The sequence below is a fragment of the Aulostomus chinensis genome, chromosome 5 (assembly GCF_037954235.1).
Source record: "Aulostomus chinensis isolate RoL2024-O1b breed Wild chromosome 5, RoL_Achi_v1.0, whole genome shotgun sequence".
In the NCBI taxonomy this organism is placed as follows: Eukaryota; Metazoa; Chordata; class Actinopteri; order Syngnathiformes; family Aulostomidae; genus Aulostomus; species Aulostomus chinensis.
In genome coordinates, this window is record NC_141324.1 from 1,665,069 (window position 1) to 1,683,575 (window position 18,507).

Genomic DNA, 18,507 nt, shown 5'->3' on the forward strand with positions numbered 1-18,507 from the left:
TCCTTCTGTCTCTCTGTCTTCCTCCATTCTCTGTCTTTGTCTCTGTCCATCAGTCTCTCCTCCTTTCTCTCCCTCTTTATCTCTGTCCCTCTCTTTCCTTCTGTCTCTGTCTACCTCCATTCTCTGTCTTTGTCTCTGTCCATCAGTCTCTCCTCCTTTCTCTCTCTCTTTATCTCTGTCCCTCTCTGTCCTTCTGTCTCTCTGTCTTCCTCCATTCTCTGTCTTTGTCTCTGTCCATCAGTCTCTCCTCCTTTCTCTCCCTCTTTATCTCTGTCCCTCTCTCTCCTTCTGTCTCTCTGTCTTCCTCCATTCTCTGTCTTTGTCTCTGTCCATCAGTCTCTCCTCCTTTCTCTCCCTCGTTATCTCTGTCCCTCTCTTTCCTTCTGTCTCTGTCTACCTCCATTCTCTGTCTTTGTCTCTGTCCATCAGTCTCTCCTCCTTTCTCTCTCTCTTTATCTCTGTCCCTCTCTCTCCTTCTGTCTCTCTGTCTTCCTCCATTCTCTGTCTTTGTCTCTGTCCATCAGTCTCTCCTCCTTTCTCTCCCTCTTTATCTCTGTCCCTCTCTTTCCTTCTGTCTCTGTCTACCTCCATTCTCTGTCTTTGTCTCTGTCCATCAGTCTCTCCTCCTTTCTCTCTCTTTATCTCTGTCCCTCTCTGTCCTTCTGTCTCTCTGTCTTCCTCATTCTCTGTCTTTGTCTCTGTCCTTCTCTCCTGCTCTCTCTCCGTCCCCACTGATCCTGGATCTGCTCCACCTTCCTGCTGGTAAAGGAAGGTTCTGGTGGCTGCTGTTGCAGGATGTGCTGCTGATGGAGAATTGTTGGGTGGAGGTTCATTGAAGGAGGGAGGTGCTGGACCTGCTCTACTTGGACAGAATCAGGACAGAACTTTGGTTGGGGTCTGGTGCCACACAAATAAACCTGACTTGACTTGACATGTAGATCCAGTTCCTCCTCATCCTGTAGAATTATTCAGTTCACTCATCGTGTCATTGACTTCAAATTCTGCTACCATGGTAACACTGACAACTATCGATTGGGTAGTGATTCCGCTGGGGTGGTGGAAAGCTGTGAGATCCCTGAAGCTGGTTCTATGAAGGAGTTCTTGAACTCAGTACCAAGATGGCAGCAGTTTCACCAGTTGGTTGCTAACATGAAGTTCTGATTCCTTGCTTTGTTCCTTTGGTTGCCAGTTCGTTGGTTTCTGCTCTGCCAGATGGGTTTTCCAGTTCCTTTTGCTTCTTCTGTGACAGACATGAAGAAGTTTTCTTTTGCCTCCTCACAACCTGAGTGACTTGATTCCTTCAGGATGGAAATGTTGCCTGTCAGTGGTTGGACCAGTCAGCCAAGACTTTTGAAGAAGCCAGTCTCTTCTGTCATTCCTTCATTTCATTCATCATCAACTCAGTCTGGCTCAAACCTGGCCTGTTTCCACTTCAACCATTCACTGGTCACCAGACTGCTCTGGTTCCCACACTCACTTGCAGTGTTGGGCCTTCATATTTCGGAGGAACGTGAAATGAACGTACAGCCCTGCTGCCGAGTGAACGCGACTGTGAACGCCTTCCATCTGGTGTCTGGGAACGGTTCGCTCTCTCGTTCATCTTCGGTCAGTGGGGTACCAGATTTCAGCCTGAAAAAACTCCCGAAACACCTCTTAATGTTTCACGGAAAAAACCCCAACCTGGCAACGCAGCCACCAGCGTCGCTCCGCCGCGCGCGTCACCAAAACAGAAAGCAGCATGGAGGAGGCGGCAGGAGCGGCGTGGAGTTGGAGCCCACGGACAAGACGGAACTGGACTCAACGAACCAGCAAGGATGCGTCGGACGGTCATTTGAACGAGTTAGGACAAAGTCCAGGAGGACGGCGAAAACCTTCCATTTCTGAGCAAACTTTGCCGCCGCGTTTCAGAAAGAAAAGACGCACTTGAGTCGATCCACCGCAAAGCTGAGACGGCATCTTGAGCTGAAGCAGCGGGAGCCTGTCAAGGGTTGAGCAGGTAAATACAGGAGGGAGAAGGACACAAAGTTGGAGATGAAGATGCAGGCTGCCATGAATTCATTTGTGACAAGTACATCCGGGTCTTCCAACTGGAACGTGGAGGTCTGCACTTTCAGATGGGCAGCATTCAGTAAAGTCCAAAACTGATGTGTGAGAGGTTTGATTTGAAGGAAGGACAGGGAGAAGAACACAGCAGCATCATGAAGGTTGGGCTGCTGCTCCACCCTTGAGTTGAGCTCTGGAGAATGCATGTGTGTTCGATGTGAGAGGAGAGGCAGCCGGACGCTGACACACTCAGCTGCTCCCTCCAAATGAATAGAAAAAGGCCAGTTGGAATCACAGCAGTGTAGAATTTTGGCATGAACTCCATCTGAAAACACCACTCAAGAACGCCAAGCTTTTCCTTGTGTCACACACTCTGGGATCATCTGAGTCTCACGTCCCACAGTGGGTGAAGCCTCCAGATATCAGCACACTGGAGCACATTGGCTCTGTCTGGGGTTGTCCACATGTTCCTCTTGAGATTAAAAGCTAGCATGATCCTAGAGCAATGAGCTGGGGCTCCATGTGAAGGAGGAAGTCTGACCTCTCCAGAGACACCAAACTGGTCCATTCTGGACTTTCTGGGCCCAAACAGCACCTGTGAGAGCTGCCTCAATGTTCAGCTGAGTTCAGGGGTGTAGCAGCAGCCAAACCTTCATGGTGCTCCCTGGGTTATTTTCCCTGGCCTTCCTTCAAATCAGACCTATCACACATCAGAGGAAAGCTTCCAATCTCTCTCTCTCGCAGGAAGTCCTAAACATGGGGGCCGACAGGAGGGTTCCCCAGCTGAACCACCAGCATGGTGTCTGCACGTCATGGAGATTCTGGGTCCTGGTCCAGGCAATGACAAGCAGCCTGAGAAAAGAAGGTGGAGAACCTTGGAGCTGGAGAAGCAGACCTCAGTCCATAGGGTCAGGGTTCAGGTCCTTCCTGGGACACACCGTCCCCTATTTCCACAAATGTCTCCTGGTTGCTCAGCACAGCTGTGTGATCTTCTTCCAGCTCTCCGTCCTCATCCCTGCATAGACCTCAGTCCATAGGGTCAGGGTTCAGGTCCTTCCTGGGACACACCGTCCCCTATTTCCACACAGGTCTCCTGGTTGCTCAGCACAGCTGTGTGATCGTCTTCCAGCTCTCCCTCCTCATCCCTGCATAGACCTCAGTCCATAGGGTCAGGGTTCAGGTCTTTCCTGGGACACACCTTCCCCTATTTCCACACAGGTCTCCTGGTTGCTCAGCACAGCTGTGTGATCATCTTCCAGCTCTCCCTCCTCATCCCTGCATAGACCTCAGTCCATAGGGTCAGGGTTCAGGTCCTTCCTGGGACACACTGTCCCCTATTTCCACACAGGTCTCCTGGTTGCTCAGCACAGCTGTGTGATCGTCTTCCAGCTCTCCCTCCTCATCCCTGCATAGACCTCAGTCCATAGGGTCAGGGTTCAGGTCCTTCCTGGGGGCTTGGTCCACCACCCTAAAGTGGTGGATCACCCGTCCCCTATTTCCACAAGTCTCCTGGTTGCCCAGCACAGCTGTGTGATGTCCTCCATTTCCTGTGTGGGAAGTTGATCACAAACCAACCCATCTCAGAAAATGAGAAGACCACGTCCCACTCCTCCCTTGAGGCGGTCGTGGTGTTTCAGCATTTTCAGCGCCCAAGAGCCGTGGAGGGAATGACTGTAAGATGAATGTGACTGTTACCTTGATGAGCTGTCTCCTGCTTCTTTGTAAACGTAGCCTTGATCAGCTCTCCCTGTTTTACAGGTGGACCAGTACGTCAGCACAAAGGGGTGTCCCCTCAGGGTGGTGATTGGCGTCCAGAAACACCGAACAACAACCGTGCAGGTTGCAACATCGGCCTTGTCGTTGGAGGAGGATGCTGTGAGTTTGTGTTTGCAGTCAAGCTGCCTTTTTGTTGTAGGAGCGATTGCTCACAATGAGTTACAGTCCAGTCACTGTCTCTCTTGTTCCCGCGGTGGTTCGATGCATACGACCGACCCAACAGGACTCGCTCCCAGAAAATGTCTTGTCAGTCGTTTTGATTGGCAGCGCTGGAATGGGACCCCAAGGTCACAAATGACATGGGTAGACTCTGGGATATGTGCGTCCCTACAGAAATGCACAGCCTGTTCATGGCAACCCTGTCATGTATTCAGCCCTGCTCACAGATCTCTAATCCAGTGTTCATGTCACACTCTCCTTCAACAGCTACGAGGTCGACCCTTCCACCAGTCAAGAAGTCCCAAGGGCTGCAGAGACACAGGCGGCGAACAACGTCACTCCCGCCCAGAAGGGAAAAGGGGCCCGGTACATGGCACACACCACCCAAGTAGCCGAGGCCCATCACAGAAGGATGCTGCCAGAACAAAGCCTGGAGGCGGCTGAGCTGACGATGGTCCTGATTGAGGAGGTGTTTTGATCCTCATGAACACCTGCATACCACCGGTGCATCTGAGAGTCCTTCAGACAGTTGATTCATTCATTTGAGCCTGACTGTCAGCTTCTCCCCCCCAGACTGGAAAGCAGAGAAACCACTCTTACTTGCTGGGGTGTACTGTCCTCCTGCACCTCATTCTGAGTTCTTAGAAGAATTCCCTGACTTTCTGTCACAGACTCTCCAGCTGGTCCAGAACACTGCTGCCCCCCTGACTAGAACTGGTAGCAGAGACCAGGTTTTTCCTGGACTGCTTCTCTGCATGGCTCCCTGTCAAATTCAGAACAGAATTTAAAATTCTTCTTCTACCATCAAAGTCTTCAACAACCAGGCTCCTTCATCCCTGACAGAGCTCCTAGTCCCCTATGATCCAGCTAGAACCCTTCACTCCCAGGATGCAGGATTCCTGCTGGTTCCTAGAGTTCTAACAGTAGAATGGAGCCAGAGCCTTCAGCTATAAGGCTCCCCTCCTGTGGAACCGTCTCCCAGTTTCAGTCAAGGACTCAGACCCCCTCTCTGTGTTTAAGAGCAGACTTAAGACCTCCTTGTTGATCAGGCTTATAGTCAGGACTGCTTCGGCTGGCCCTTAGATCTGCTGCTATAGGCTCAGACTGCTGGGATCTCCCATGATGCACTGGGCTTCTCTCTCCTCCTCCTATCCTCATACGTGTTACTAACTCCTCTTCTTCTCCCCTCATCCCAGATCCTGGTGCTGCTGGAGGAGGCTGCAGACCTGAAGAGGCTCCAGCTGCCACCTGTAGCTCCACCTGCTCACGTCCCTGTCTGTCCATCAGTATCTCCTCCTTTCTCTCCCTCTTTATCTCTGTCCCTCTCTTTCCGTCTGTCTCTCTGTCTTCCTCCATTCTCTGTCTTTTTCTCTGTCCCCCTCTCCTTCTCTCTTTCCCCACTGATCCTGGATCTGCTCCACCTTCCTGCTTGGTAAAGGAAGGTTAAAAACAGACCAACAGACCCCAGAGCGGCAGGATCCACAACACCGTCTCCTCTTCCACAGGGCTGTGTGTTGAGCCCCCTCCTGTTCACTCTGCTGACATACAGGTGAGGACCAGATCCAAGTCAGATTCCTGATGATGTCATCAGGGGGCTTTCCCAGTGTATTTGATCCTAGAATTCTGTCTTTGATCTCAGGACACATCAAAGAAACTGAATTCTGGCGAGTGTGTGAGAGCCTTCCAGGCTGGGCTAGAAAACCCATCTCAACCTTGTGTGCTCCAGAGGAGAAACCCCAAGCCTGTGTTGTAGCAGCAGGTAGAGCCATCAGTCCACCACCATGAAGCCCCACTTTGTCAAGGACCCTGCCGGCTGGCTGTGCTTCAGCATGCTGGTTGGAATCTGGCTGTATAACGCCATGGTCATCCCCAAGCTGGTGCTCCTTCCTCACTAGAAGGAAGCACACCTTCCAGGGGCGGTCCTTGTTGGTGAGTGTCTCTGACTGCTAGCGTTCCACTTTGTCATCACATCAGAAACCTCAGAATGACACGTTGTTTCTTCTTCTGCAGCTTATTTTATTGCATCGGCCCTCTGTGTGGCAGCCCTGGTACGAGCCTCAGATCCTGGCCGTCCACCTGTGGACCCTCATCCCTCCCTCTGGTGAGGACGCAGACAAGATGGCCTCTTAGTTCCTCTCCTCCATGTGTTCCATGCGTACATGTCATTGTTTCATTCATCAGTCTTTCTTTTCAAGGTTCATATGCTTGTGGTTCAGCTCACCAAGTGGCACCGTTAGGAGTCTCTGTCACTGCGTTATTGGAAATGTGGTAAAATGAAGCCTCCTGGACTGGTCAGCAGACCAAAGTCCTCTTTGAATGCTACATGAGTGTGTGACCACGTCAGCTTGAGCCAGAACCACCACAACGCCGCTGATCGCTCTCTCTCTTTGTGCCACAGAGCAACAGCACTGGACGCTGTGCAGGAAATGTGAGGCAATGAGGCCTAAAAGGTCCCACCACTGCAGCGTTTTGGCCACTGGGTACTCAGGATGGACCAGCACTGTCCCTGGTGAGGACACACACACACACACACACACACGCTGGTCAACAGCGTTCCAAACACAAACGTATCAAAAGCTTCAGATTCAGCAGGTTGGGTCCTGTCAACACAACAAAGGTGGATGATGTCATCTCAAGGGTTCATTGTCCTCCAGGATCAACAACTGTGTAGGAGAGGACAACCACTGGCTCTTCCTGCAGCTCTGCCTCTACGCGCTGGTCCTCAGTCTCCTCACGCTGCTGCTGCTGCTCTTCTGCCACAGCTTCTATTTCCAGCCAGTAGCCACACCAGACCAGGTACATGCAGCAGGAAAGACCTCAGGTCAACAGGTTCTGCTGACCAGATGTGTTCAGAAGCTACCGGCGGCGTTTGAGACGTGAAATGTGCACGTCAGGGTTAGTCTTCCTGATGTTTTCTGTTTTCCAAACCAGGAGACGTTCATGAAGTGGGTCAGCTGAGAGCCTCAGGAGTCCTGAGCGTCCTCGTGTTGGCTGGCATCAGCGTCCTGTCCTGCATCCAGATGTCAGGCATCCTCTCTGAGTCCTGCCTACTCACCTCCAGACTTCTGTTCCCTCTTCAGCTGAACGTTCCTGCTCGTTTGTGTTGTGCGTTTTCCTCCTAAAGAAACAACTTTGTGGTGGCGTTTATTTTGTAAGATGACGTCTCATCTTCCACTGTCCTTTACCCCCAACAGGACACGACCATGATTGAGAGAGCGGCTCAGCTCCCAGGTGACGGTGAGTGTGTTGACCTCTTGAGACCTTTTGGACTGTAGAATTGGTTGAAAGCAGTTTCCAGTGCAGGGCGACAGGGTTCCACTGTGGAACGGTTCTATTTGATCTCTTATTGGGAGTTCCACTGCAGAAACCCACCGTGGAATCCTTCTAAACAGGAGTAACAGAGAGTGAGTCCTGTCACTTCTGGTTTGATATGCTAAGCTAAGCTACCTAGCTGCTAGCTACAGATGACACAGCCTGATAACAAAGCATCTCATTGTCTCCAGTTCTCCTGCCCCACCTTCTCAAGTGAGGATTTCAATGTTTTCCTTCCAGCTCTGTCACGGGAGGTCCTGGCAGTTTGCTCTCTCAGGTTTGTGGAACTCTCTGGAAAGTCCTGTGGCTTGTCCCTGTGACACGGAGACAGACGCTCCAAGCCAGACACCATGACTTCCCCATGGTATAGGAGGGATTACAAAATGAAGAGAAACATTGACCAGTGGTTCGTTCAGGACTTTCTTTATTGGAGTCCAAAATGTCATCAGGGCTCTCCTTTATTTAGCAGAAAACTCCTGTGTGCGACTCTCCAATTTGATATTCTGGGATTTTCTGTGTTGGTGTTGCCTGATCACCAAAATCTCATCAATATTTGGATCATTGCTCCTATGGACGGGAGATTGCTCATCAAGTCATCAACAAAGGCCCCAGCACAGGAAGACCAAGAGTCTCCTGAGGTCCTCTGAGTCCCCAGCCTCAGGAATCCCAAGCTAGCAGCTCCTCAGACTGGAGCCCAGATAAAAGCCTCCCAGAGTTCTAGTAGCAGACACGTCTCTACATCAACGCTCAGAGGAGACGGCGCCAATCAGGCCTTTGGAGTCAAACAGCTGCTAAGAAACCACTGCTAAGGAAGAGCAGCAGGCAGGACATTGGTTTGGACCAAGACATTCAAGGAGGGGACATCAGACCAGAGGACATCTGGGCTTTGGTCTGATGAGTCCACATGGGAGATCTTTGGTTCCACCGCCGTGGCTTTGTGGACACAGAGAAGATTCACAGAGGTCTCTCCATGCAGGGTTCCATGAGCCACATGGAGGCCTCTCCTGTCCTCTCCTCTCTCTCCTCTCCTCTCCTCTCCTCTCCTTTCCTCTCCTCCCCTCTCCTCTCCTCTCCTCTCCTCTCCTCTCCTCTCCTCTCCTCTCCTTTTTACCTGTCAAAGGTTTTCTCAGGAGTTTCTCCTCAGTCCATGTGAGGCTCTAAGACCAGAGGATGTTGTTATGATGCCATGTAAGGCCCTGAAGAAAAACTGCTGGTAAAACAGGCTCCACCAATCAAACTGCTGGTAAAAACAGGCTCCACCAATCAAACTCTCTGTTGAAAACAGGCTCCGCCAATCAAACAGCTGGTGAAAACAGGCTCCGCCAATCAAACTCTCTGGTGAAAACAGGCTCCGCCAATCAAACTCTCTGGTGAAAACAGGCTCCGCCAATCAAACTGCTGGTGAAAACAGGCTCCACCAATCAAACTGCTGGTGAAAACAGGCTCCGCCAATCAAACTGCTGGTGAAAACAGGCTCCACCAATCAAGCTCTCTGGTGAAAACAGGCTCCACCAATCAAACTGCTGGTGAAAACAGGCTCCGCCAATCAAACTCTCTGGTGAAAACAGGCTCCGCCAATCAAACTGCTGGTAAAACAGGTTCCGCCAATCAAACTCTCTGGTGAAAACAGGCTCCACCAATCAAACTGCTGGTGAAAACAGGCTCCGCCAATCACACTCTCTGGTGAAAACAGGCTCCGCCAATCAAACTGCTGGTGAAAACAGGCTCCACCAATCAAGCTCTCTGGTGAAAACAGGCTCCGCCAATCAAACTGCTGGTGAAAACAGGCTCCGCCAATCAAACTGCTGGTGAAAACAGGCTCCGCCAATCAAACTGCTGGTGAAAACTGGCTCCACCAATCAAACTCTCTGGTGAAAACAGGCTCCACCAATCAAACAGCTGGTGAAAACAGGCTCGACCAGTCAAACTGTCTGGTGAAAACAGGCTCCGCCAATCAAACTCTGGTGAAAACAGGCTCCACCAATCAAACCGCTGGTGAAAACAGGCTTCGCCAATCAAACTCTCTGGTGAAAACAGGCTCCGCCAATCAAACTGCTGGTGAAAACAGGCTCCGCCAATCAAACTCTCTGGTGAAAACAGGCTCCACCAATCAAACTGCTGGTGAAAACAGGCTCCGCCAATCAAACTGCTGGTAAAACAGGTTCCGCCAATCAAATTCTCTGGTGAAAACAGGCTCCACCAATCAAACTCTCTGGTGAAAACAGGCTCCGCCAATCAAACTCTCTGGTGAAAACAGGCTCCGCCAATCAAACTGCTGGTGAAAACAGGCTCCACCAATCAAACTGCTGGTGAAAACAGGCTCCGCCAATCAAACTCTCTGGTGAAAACAGGCTCCGCCAATCAAACTCTCTGGTGAAAACAGGCTCCGCCAATCAAACTGCTGGTGAAAACAGGCTCCGCCAATCAAACTGCTGGTGAAAACAGGCTCCGCCAATCAAACTCTCTGGTGAAAAAAGGCTCCGCCAATCAAACTGCTGGTGAAAACAGGCTCCACCAATCAAACTGCTGGTGAAAACAGGCTCCACCAATCAAACCGCTGGTGAAAACAGGCTCCACCAATCAAACCGCTGGTGAAAACAGGCTCCGCCAATCAAACTCTCTGGTGAAAACAGGCTCCACCAATCAAACCGCTGGTGAAAACGGGCTCCACCAATCAAACTCTCTGGTGAAAACAGGCTCCGCCAATCAAACTCTCTGGTGAAAACAGGCTCCACCAATCAAACTGCCTCAACTCAACAAGGTTTTTGACGGAAGTTCTGTTTCTCTTCCAGCCAAATTCAGACGTGGCCAACCAACTCAGCAGCAGCTGGACAGATGTGTGGAGAGCCTGAGATGGGAACAAACAAACCCAAATAGGAAACGCTGCTGAAGCTGTGGACGCCACCCCATAAAGAGGACATGTCCACCAAGAAGGAGCTCATCAAGAGTGTGATGAAGCCCAGGTGGAGGGGCCTCTCCATCAAAGACTTTGACGGAGACAAAGGAAAAGGTAGGCCATGGGATTTTCTTTGGAAGGAGAGAAAATGTCTCCACATCGAGAGCATCTGAACAATTGTGGCTACATTTTACCAGCACCCAGAGCAGCCTGCAATGTTTCATGGCTCCTAACGTTTGACTCCAAGTTTCATCTTCTCTTGTGTACAGGGGTGATGGCAAATGGCAGATTTCTCCAAGGGGAGATGGTGTGTGACACCACGGCAGAGTCACCCAGCTTCAGAAGGGAGAACCATGTTGGGCTCATGAAGACAGGAGGTGTGTTTGGCCCTGAGCTGAAGCTGACGCTTGAATTTCATGGAGGAGTTCTAATAGCCGTGGTCTGTGCTTTCATGCCTTTATTTGGACACTCAAGAATGGAAAGCTTTTATTTTGAAATGATCCTGAAGTCACTCCACATCCTAGTTTGACTCAGTGGTCTGTGCTGTCTTCAGAACAGGCCCAGAACACCCACTCAACATGTGGAGTGTGTGGATGTGGGACACCAATCAGAGATGTTGATTGTAAAGCTGTCGAAACTGCAGGAGGGAAGATCCATTCAAACCTTTATTGCCACGAGAGGCTCACTGGGGAGGCAGAAACAGCACAGGAACAACGCAGTCCATTCACTTCCTCATAGGCTGCTCTCTTGCGCCCTCTACAGGGTCAAACTAGTTCTAGTTCTTCCAAGTTCCCACATCCTTCCCCTTCAGCGAGCTCTATATATTCCCAAAAGGAAACAAAACCAGAACAAACAAGATTTTGGAGGAAGGTGCTGGACCTCCACCGCTCTGGCTGGGCTGCTAGGAGGCTCCGCCCCCGTGAGCAGGCAACGCTTTTGCTGTCCTCTCCTCTTTTTCCTCACACACACGCGCACACACACACACACACACACACACACACGCTTGCCCAGCTCCCATCCACACAATCACCATCACAGTCACCTCCTTCCCACACTCAGACATTCTCCTCCTTTGACAATCAACCAGGAGAACTGCTGGACTGTGTGTGTGTTGACCTCTGACCTCCAGGTCAGACACCAGGACAATCAGTGCACTGTGGAATGCTTCTTACGCTGTATTGGTCTGAAGAGCGTCCGTATTGTAAATATTTCCTCATGGCCATGTTTTTCCATCCTGGTAATCTTGTCACTGTCTCATATTTATGGATTCACAATTATAAAGTACGGTGCCACTTGAACTTCTTTGTGTTCAGCCTTGTCCTTCTGCACTCCTTGAGTGAATCCAGTCTTCTGAGCCTCGCCAAATCTCAGTTCCTTTTTCCTCCTACTTTGGGACCTCTTATTGACCCACTGGTGACACATTGGTGCTAAATTCAGTGTCATGTCCCACTGTAACAGAGGGCGCTGTTGTCCACCTTAGTCCCTCCCAAACTGATCATTTCATCCATAGAGCAGAAGGCACCTTAGCAACAACTCTGGACTCTGCTGGCCCCCTAAAGTAGAAAACTATGAACCCAAGGAAACAAGCACCTTGGTACGGTTGTGGAACCTGACAGCTTCAACAAGAAACCCAGAAACTGGAGAGAAGATGGCGCTGCTCCAAACTGGAGGAGTCACATGGAGTCTGGCAAGATGGCCTTAGAACCTAGAAGAAAGCCCCTGGTAGAACCAGAGCAGCCGACTACTCAGCACTAATAGAGTAACTCAAGAACAACCCAGGTTCCTCTTCAGTACTGGAGCCAGACTACTGAACCAAGTAGTCCTGTTTCCCTGGGCAGCAAAGAGTTCATGGACTTCTTTAACGACAAAATTCTCCTGATTAGAGAGAAACTTCTTCTCCTGCTGCCATCAGCTGACAACATGGCCCCTAGAACCCAGAACCTTAGAGGCAGCTGGAGGACCAGACACACACTTGGATAGTTTTTCTCCCATCAGCCTTCATGAGCTCAGTTCAATAATGTCCTCCTCTAAACCTCCACCTGTCTCCTGGACCCCATCCCAACTAAGCTGCTCCAAGACTCTCTCCCCTCGTTAGCCCCTCCCTCTTAGATATGATCAATGTGGCGCTGGTATCTGGTTCCGTCCCTCAGTCCTTTAAAGTAGCAGGAATGAAACCCTCCTCAAAAACAAGCCTGGATCCAGAAGTTCTACCAACTACAGACCAACATCACATCTTCCTTTTCTCTCCAAGGTTCTGGAGAAAGCAGTTGCTAAACAGCTCTGGGACTTCTCCACAGCAACAGCTGATTGGAGGATTCAGTCAGGTTCCAGGTTCATCCTAGCACAGAAACAGAACTAGTCAAAGGTACCAGTGACCTCCTGCTGGTACCAGATGAGGGACTGGTCTCTGTGCTGGTCTGATTTAGATCTCAGTGCAGCTTTGATACCATTGACCACCATATCCTTCTACAGGGACTGGAACCTGTCACTGGTATGAAAGGAACCACACTAAACTGGTTCAAGTCATATTTACTGGGTAATCTCAGTTGGTACCAGTTAATGATGGTTCCTCTGAGACCACTACAGTCAGTTCTGGTGTTCCTCAAGGGTCTGTGCTTGGACCAGTCCTCTTCACCCTGGACCTGCTTCCTCTAGGTCACATGATCAGGAAACTCTCCATTAATGTTCACTGCTATGCAGACGACACTCAGCTGAACTCATCAATGATCCACATGGAACAAACCAGCTGACTGAACTGGAGGCCTGTCTGAAGGACAGGAAACATGGAGGACCATCATTTCCTTTATTAAACTCTGATAAACTGAAGTTCTGGTGCTGGGCCCAAACACCTGAGGACCACCTGATCTGATGAGACAGGTACCCTGGATGGCACCACCCTGGCCCCCAGCACCACTGTAAGGAACCTAGGAGTTCTCTTTGACCAGGACCCTTCAACTCCCACATTCAACAAATCTCCAGGACGCCTTCTTCCATCTACGTAACATCGCTAAGATCAGACACATCCTGGCTCAAGAAGATGCAGAAAAACTAGTCCCTGCTTTTGTCACTTCCAGGCTGGATTACTGCACCTCCCTCCTACCAGGCTGGACTAGTAAGTCCCTAAAGACTCTCCAGCTGGTCCAGAACGCTGCTGCCACGTGTTGACTAGAACTGGTAGCAGAGACCAGGTCTCTCCTGGACCAGAGGAAAAACTGGGGAGTAATTTTCCCAGAGTAATTATTTTAGAGTTATTATTTTCCTCTTCAGTAGTCGTATCTACTCATTTGGAGTCATAAATATCTCCTGTGACCAATAGAGTGAGAGCAATTTTCCAGAAGAATTTCTATTGGAGTAATACAGCAAGGCCCCGCCTACTATGTCCAGGTTTTTGAATTCTAAAGGCGCCATTGTCTCAGCCCGCACTTCTCCGCATCGGCATTACTCGGCACTCGCAGAGTCTGCAGACGGGACCACAATAATACCGTACATTGGACTTCATATTTTTCCTCACTTTGATGGATCAGAAACCAGGTCAGACTATTATTGTTTAACTTAGTAAACAGCAATGTTTGTTACTGATTTGCAACTTTTCAGCTGGCCACAGCTACTTACCCACAGACGTTAGCATGTTTGCTAGCACCAGGAGTACTACTAATTATTAGGAACAGTATTGGCAAGGCTATGTCATGCATATTCATTCGTGTATTTACAAGGGAGGGATGGTTCACATTAAAAATCAATATGTCGGTTTTCACATTCATGTGAATCGTCCAGAATTAACCCTGAAGCTCGTTTCCATCTGCAGCCCCTGAGCAGGCTTTTTGTGGTCATAAAACTATCCATACAAAAACTGACATCGATAAACTATGCAACAAGACAAGTAGACATCGTACAGGAGACGGAACAATTGTTCGACGTTTTAATGGTGGCCGCACTCGCCGAGACACGTGTGTTTGACTCTGAACAGAGTGATTTGGTTTGCTTGTCCTTCATATCTCGTCCGCCGTACATCTACAAAACGCTGAATTTTCGAATCATATAATGTCAAATCATATAGTCAATGCCTGAACTGTTGTGCCCGATGTCGGTGGTTTTCAACAAGTAGTCCGGGGACCCCCAGTTGTCCTTGAGCGAATTCCAGGTGGTCCCCAGCTAAATGGAGAGTTGCTAACCCAAACTGACCCTTCTAGATTCTTTAGCTCTTGACCCTTCTAGATCTTTAACTCTTGAGGTTTTATTGCACAACCAAGAGTCCACTTGTGTTATATTGTATCTCTTTATTTGCCTCAAAGGATGCAAGCTGTCAGGGTGAAGTGTCTCCACAGGCAGAAGTCCATTTGCTATGAAGGGCAACTGACCTTCAATTCATTTTTGGAGTGTGGTGAGTGAAACAAATTGCACATGGAATAGAATTGTCATCTACCAAATAGTGTATTTTGACTGCAGCCCCCATCTATAAATATGTTGTTCCAGGGGCCCTGAGAAAGATTTGAGTTGAAAATGTTTGCTTTAAAAAATTATATTTAGACAAATATTTGCACAAATTTTAATGCTTTTTCAAAAATGGCAGTTGTACGAGCTCACAAAACAGCACTCAGTGGTGCACTACAAGCTTGTATATCTGCTAATATTGATATTCAAACAGTTTTCTGAAAAGAACAACAAAAAAGTCTTATGTTTTTGTATCAGTGGCGCTCAATATTTCATGTCAAGGATCCCCCAAAATTATATGTCTTTGGCCGCAGACCCCCATCTGAATATCTGTTGTTTCAGGGACAGAAGCAAAGATTTGTGTTACAAATGTTGACTGTGAAAGATTTTAGGCACCTTTTCAAGATTCTTGAAAAAATATCAGATCTGCAAGCTCATAGTGCACTACTCGGGGGCAGACTTTGCGCTTGTAGATCTTCTATTTTTCAACAGTTAAAGCATGACGCTATAATGCTTAAAACACCAAGAGGTGTTCCCGCCCAAAATGGGTTAATGGTTAAAGTGGTTTGAATTATAGTGACACAGATGCATGGCCTTTAATAATAATAAAATAAATACATTGCAGTCAGATTCATCAATGTTGTGCAATCTTGTTTTGTCTGCAGTTTCCAAGAAATTTGCAATTCCAATCTTGGATTTAAAAGTCTATGACGATCTGAACACTGAGGTTGATGAGTAGGCGTTTACGTTTCTTGTGAATAAACCACACCTGGGTGTGCTTGAGGTGCGTTTACCTCAAGGCTCACATCCTGAAGGTGTGGCACTTATTACTCGGAGTCATATAATGCACACAGTCCTTGCTAACCTAGAATGTGAAGTATTTTTGCACTTCAAAATGCTCTTTGTTTCAAAACACCCAATGTAATGCAACATGGATCCATCCTCATCGAACACAATCTTTTTCCATTCTACGTGTTGCAAATGATCCCCTCTTGCTGATAGTATCACACCTGGACTGCTAGATTCAGCAAGCCCCTCAAGCCACTCCATTGCCAGCTCCAGAAGCTCCTTTGTCAGCTCCAGTGTGGAAAACGAGGGGGACTCTGATGACGTCATCATTTTGCAGCCAAGTCCTGCCCGAAGTAACAGAGCTGACCAGACTCGTCTCGCTCAGGTGAGCCTTGATGACTGTTTGAAATCGAGATGCTGATTCTGATAAGGGGGAAAAGCCCATGTACAGTTTTGAAGTAAAGGGGGGATGGTGGCCACTCACTTATTCTCGTGCCTTCATATTGTCATTGTGACTCAGCCCCCTTCGTGTTGCAACCTGAGATTGACAGAATAGTCGTTTACCTTCTCCCACTTCGATGATTGAAAGGATTCTGAAGGAGAAACCTGGAGGGGAGAGGATCATGAATGAGCATGCTCAGACAAAAAGTCTGACAGATTCTCGGAGACGTGACATGGTGAAGATACTGGTGGCACACATGGCCAGTGAACATGGGTATGACGGCATGATGAACATGAGCACCCAATGTACACTTTTTGTTTTAATTGGTGCAGACCAAGAGCCTTTTTTTGCAGAAGGCATCAGGAAACAATACTTTTGTTTGTATCTTGTGTGTGTGTGTGTGTGTGTGTGTGTGTGTGTGTGTGTGTGTGTGTGTGTACCCTGTAGGGCAAGTCCTTCAAGGCGTGTCAAAGAGGAATGTGCAATGGGCATCACTGCCTTGTTCCCTTATCTGGCAGACCCCCAGGGCAATTTGGGCCATGTAAGTAGATAAAACAAGTCTGTAATTGCTCAAAATAGGACTGTTGAGTGCATTGTAAACAACATATTATTGAACATTTCTGGATTCTGAGCTTTCTCCTAGTTCAGCACTGCAGATGTCAGAGCCTTTGACTCCTAGTTCAGCACTGCAGATGTCAGAGCCTTTGACTCCTAGTTCAGCACTGCAGATGTCAGAGCCTTTGACTCCTAGTTCAGCACTGCAGATGTCAGAGCCTTTGACTCCTAGTTCAGCACTGCAGATGTCAGAGCCTTTGACTCCTAGTTCAGCACTGCAGATGTCAGAGCCTTTGACTCCTAGTTCAGCACTGCAGATGTCAGAGCCTTTGACTCCTAGTTCAGCACTGCAGATGTCAGAGCCTTTGACTCCTAGTTCAGCACTGCAGATGTCAGAGCCTTTGACTCCTAGTTCAGCACTGCAGATGTCAGAGCCTTTGACTCCTAGTTCAGCACTGCAGATGTCATAGCCTTTGACTCCTAGTTCAGCACTGCAGATGTCAGAGCCTTTGACTCCTAGTTCAGCACTGCAGATGTCATAGCCTTTGACTCCTAGTTCAGCACTGCAGATGTCAGAGCCTTTGACTCCTAGTTCAGCACTGCAGATGTCAGAGCCTTTGACTCCTAGTTCAGCACTGCAGATGTCAGAGCCTTTGACTCCTAGTTCAGCACTGCAGATGTCAGAGCCTTTGACTCCTAGTTCAGCACTGCAGATGTCAGAGCCTTTGACTCCTAGTTCAGCACTGCAGATGTCAGAGCCTTTGACTCCTAGTTCAGCACTGCAGATGTCAGAGCCTTTGACTCCTAGTTCAGCACTGCAGATGTCATAGCCTTTGACTCCTAGTTCAGCACTGCAGATGTCAGAGCCTTTGACTCCTAGTTCAGCACTCCAGATGTCATAGCCTTTGACTCCTAGTTCAGCACTGCAGATGTCAGAGCCTTTGACTCCTAGTTCAGCACTGCAGATGTCAGAGCCTTTGACTCCTAGTTCAGCACTGCAGATGTCAGAGCCTTTGACTCCTAGTTCAGCACTGCAGATGTCAGAGCCTTTGACTCCTAGTTCAGCACTGCAGATGTCAGACCCTTTGACCTTGATTTTAGCAGTTCTTCAAGAAGGGTGCGTGTTTTTTCATTTTAAGGAGAAAATAAAAGAAGAAAAAGTTATTATGTGAACAGTGCAAAGAATGCTTTTTTGCTCCAGTGGTGACAAATAAGACTGGGGCTCTGCTGTGATTTAAGTAATTTCATTTATAAACAATATAAACCCAAAAAAATTCCATAAATTAGAAAATAAGTGTTAAAAAAGTAGTGACATTGGCTGATCTACAAGCTCACAATGCTGTGAGATTGTAGATCTTATGTTTTCACTAGTTTGGGTCTTGGGCAAACATCTAGATGCATCCTGCAACTGGAAAGTGTCGCAGCAGTATGTGTGGTTCCAACACTTCCAGGTGGTCCAGATGCTGGCGACAGAACCCCTTTCAGCGAGGAAAAGCAGCTAACCACAGAAACCCAGTGTCATGAGGCCATCGCACTGATTGTAAAGGACCACACTAGTCCTTGCATGTGTTTGTTTCATCTCAGTGAAATATTCTAAATGTGTATTGTTTACATTCCGTTTTATTAACAAATATAAACTCTCAAAGTTATTAATTAATGCTTCTATTTTTGTGTGTGTGTTTTAAAATAGTTGGTAGGTGAAGTTGTGAGTGACTCCTGTATGTGTAGGACTGTTGTATGGATTTGGGAGATTGAATTTTGTCCTCTGAGTGACACCGTAGCTCCACAAGAGGGAGAGACAGGTAAAGGTAACCCAACAGGAGTTGGTAATGAGGAGGCTGCTTTGTTTGAGCCTGGGCCACAAAGGTTTGATCTCCAGGCTCCAGCGTAACTTCTGCTTCATTTGCACAGAAAAGAACATTGACGCCTGTTTAAACAGAAGAAAAGATTAAAAGTATTGAAGCATCCTTGGTGAGCGCAGTGAGGTATGTTTGTTTATCTTGAAACATTGTATTATTGCAACATTGTGAGTTTGGATCAGTGTGCATGGAACACTTTGTTTGAAGGAATGTTTGGTTGATGTTGTAATATTATGGACAAAATT

At 48.4% G+C, this 18,507-nt stretch overlaps 1 long non-coding RNA gene and 1 pseudogene across 1 annotated transcript; both read left to right on the forward strand.

Annotated features, from left to right (window-relative positions):
* The first annotated feature begins 5,491 nt into the window (after window positions 1-5,491).
* Window positions 5,492-10,295, forward strand: LOC147260853 (palmitoyltransferase ZDHHC21-like; annotated as a pseudogene).
* Window positions 10,296-15,626: 5,331 nt separating this feature from the next.
* LOC147260854 (uncharacterized) lies at window positions 15,627-16,485 on the forward strand. Its single transcript, XR_015116012.1, has 3 exons — window positions 15,627-15,791; window positions 15,927-16,121; window positions 16,296-16,485. It is a non-coding gene; the product is annotated as an uncharacterized LOC147260854 (long non-coding RNA).
* Window positions 16,486-18,507: the final 2,022 nt, after the last annotated feature.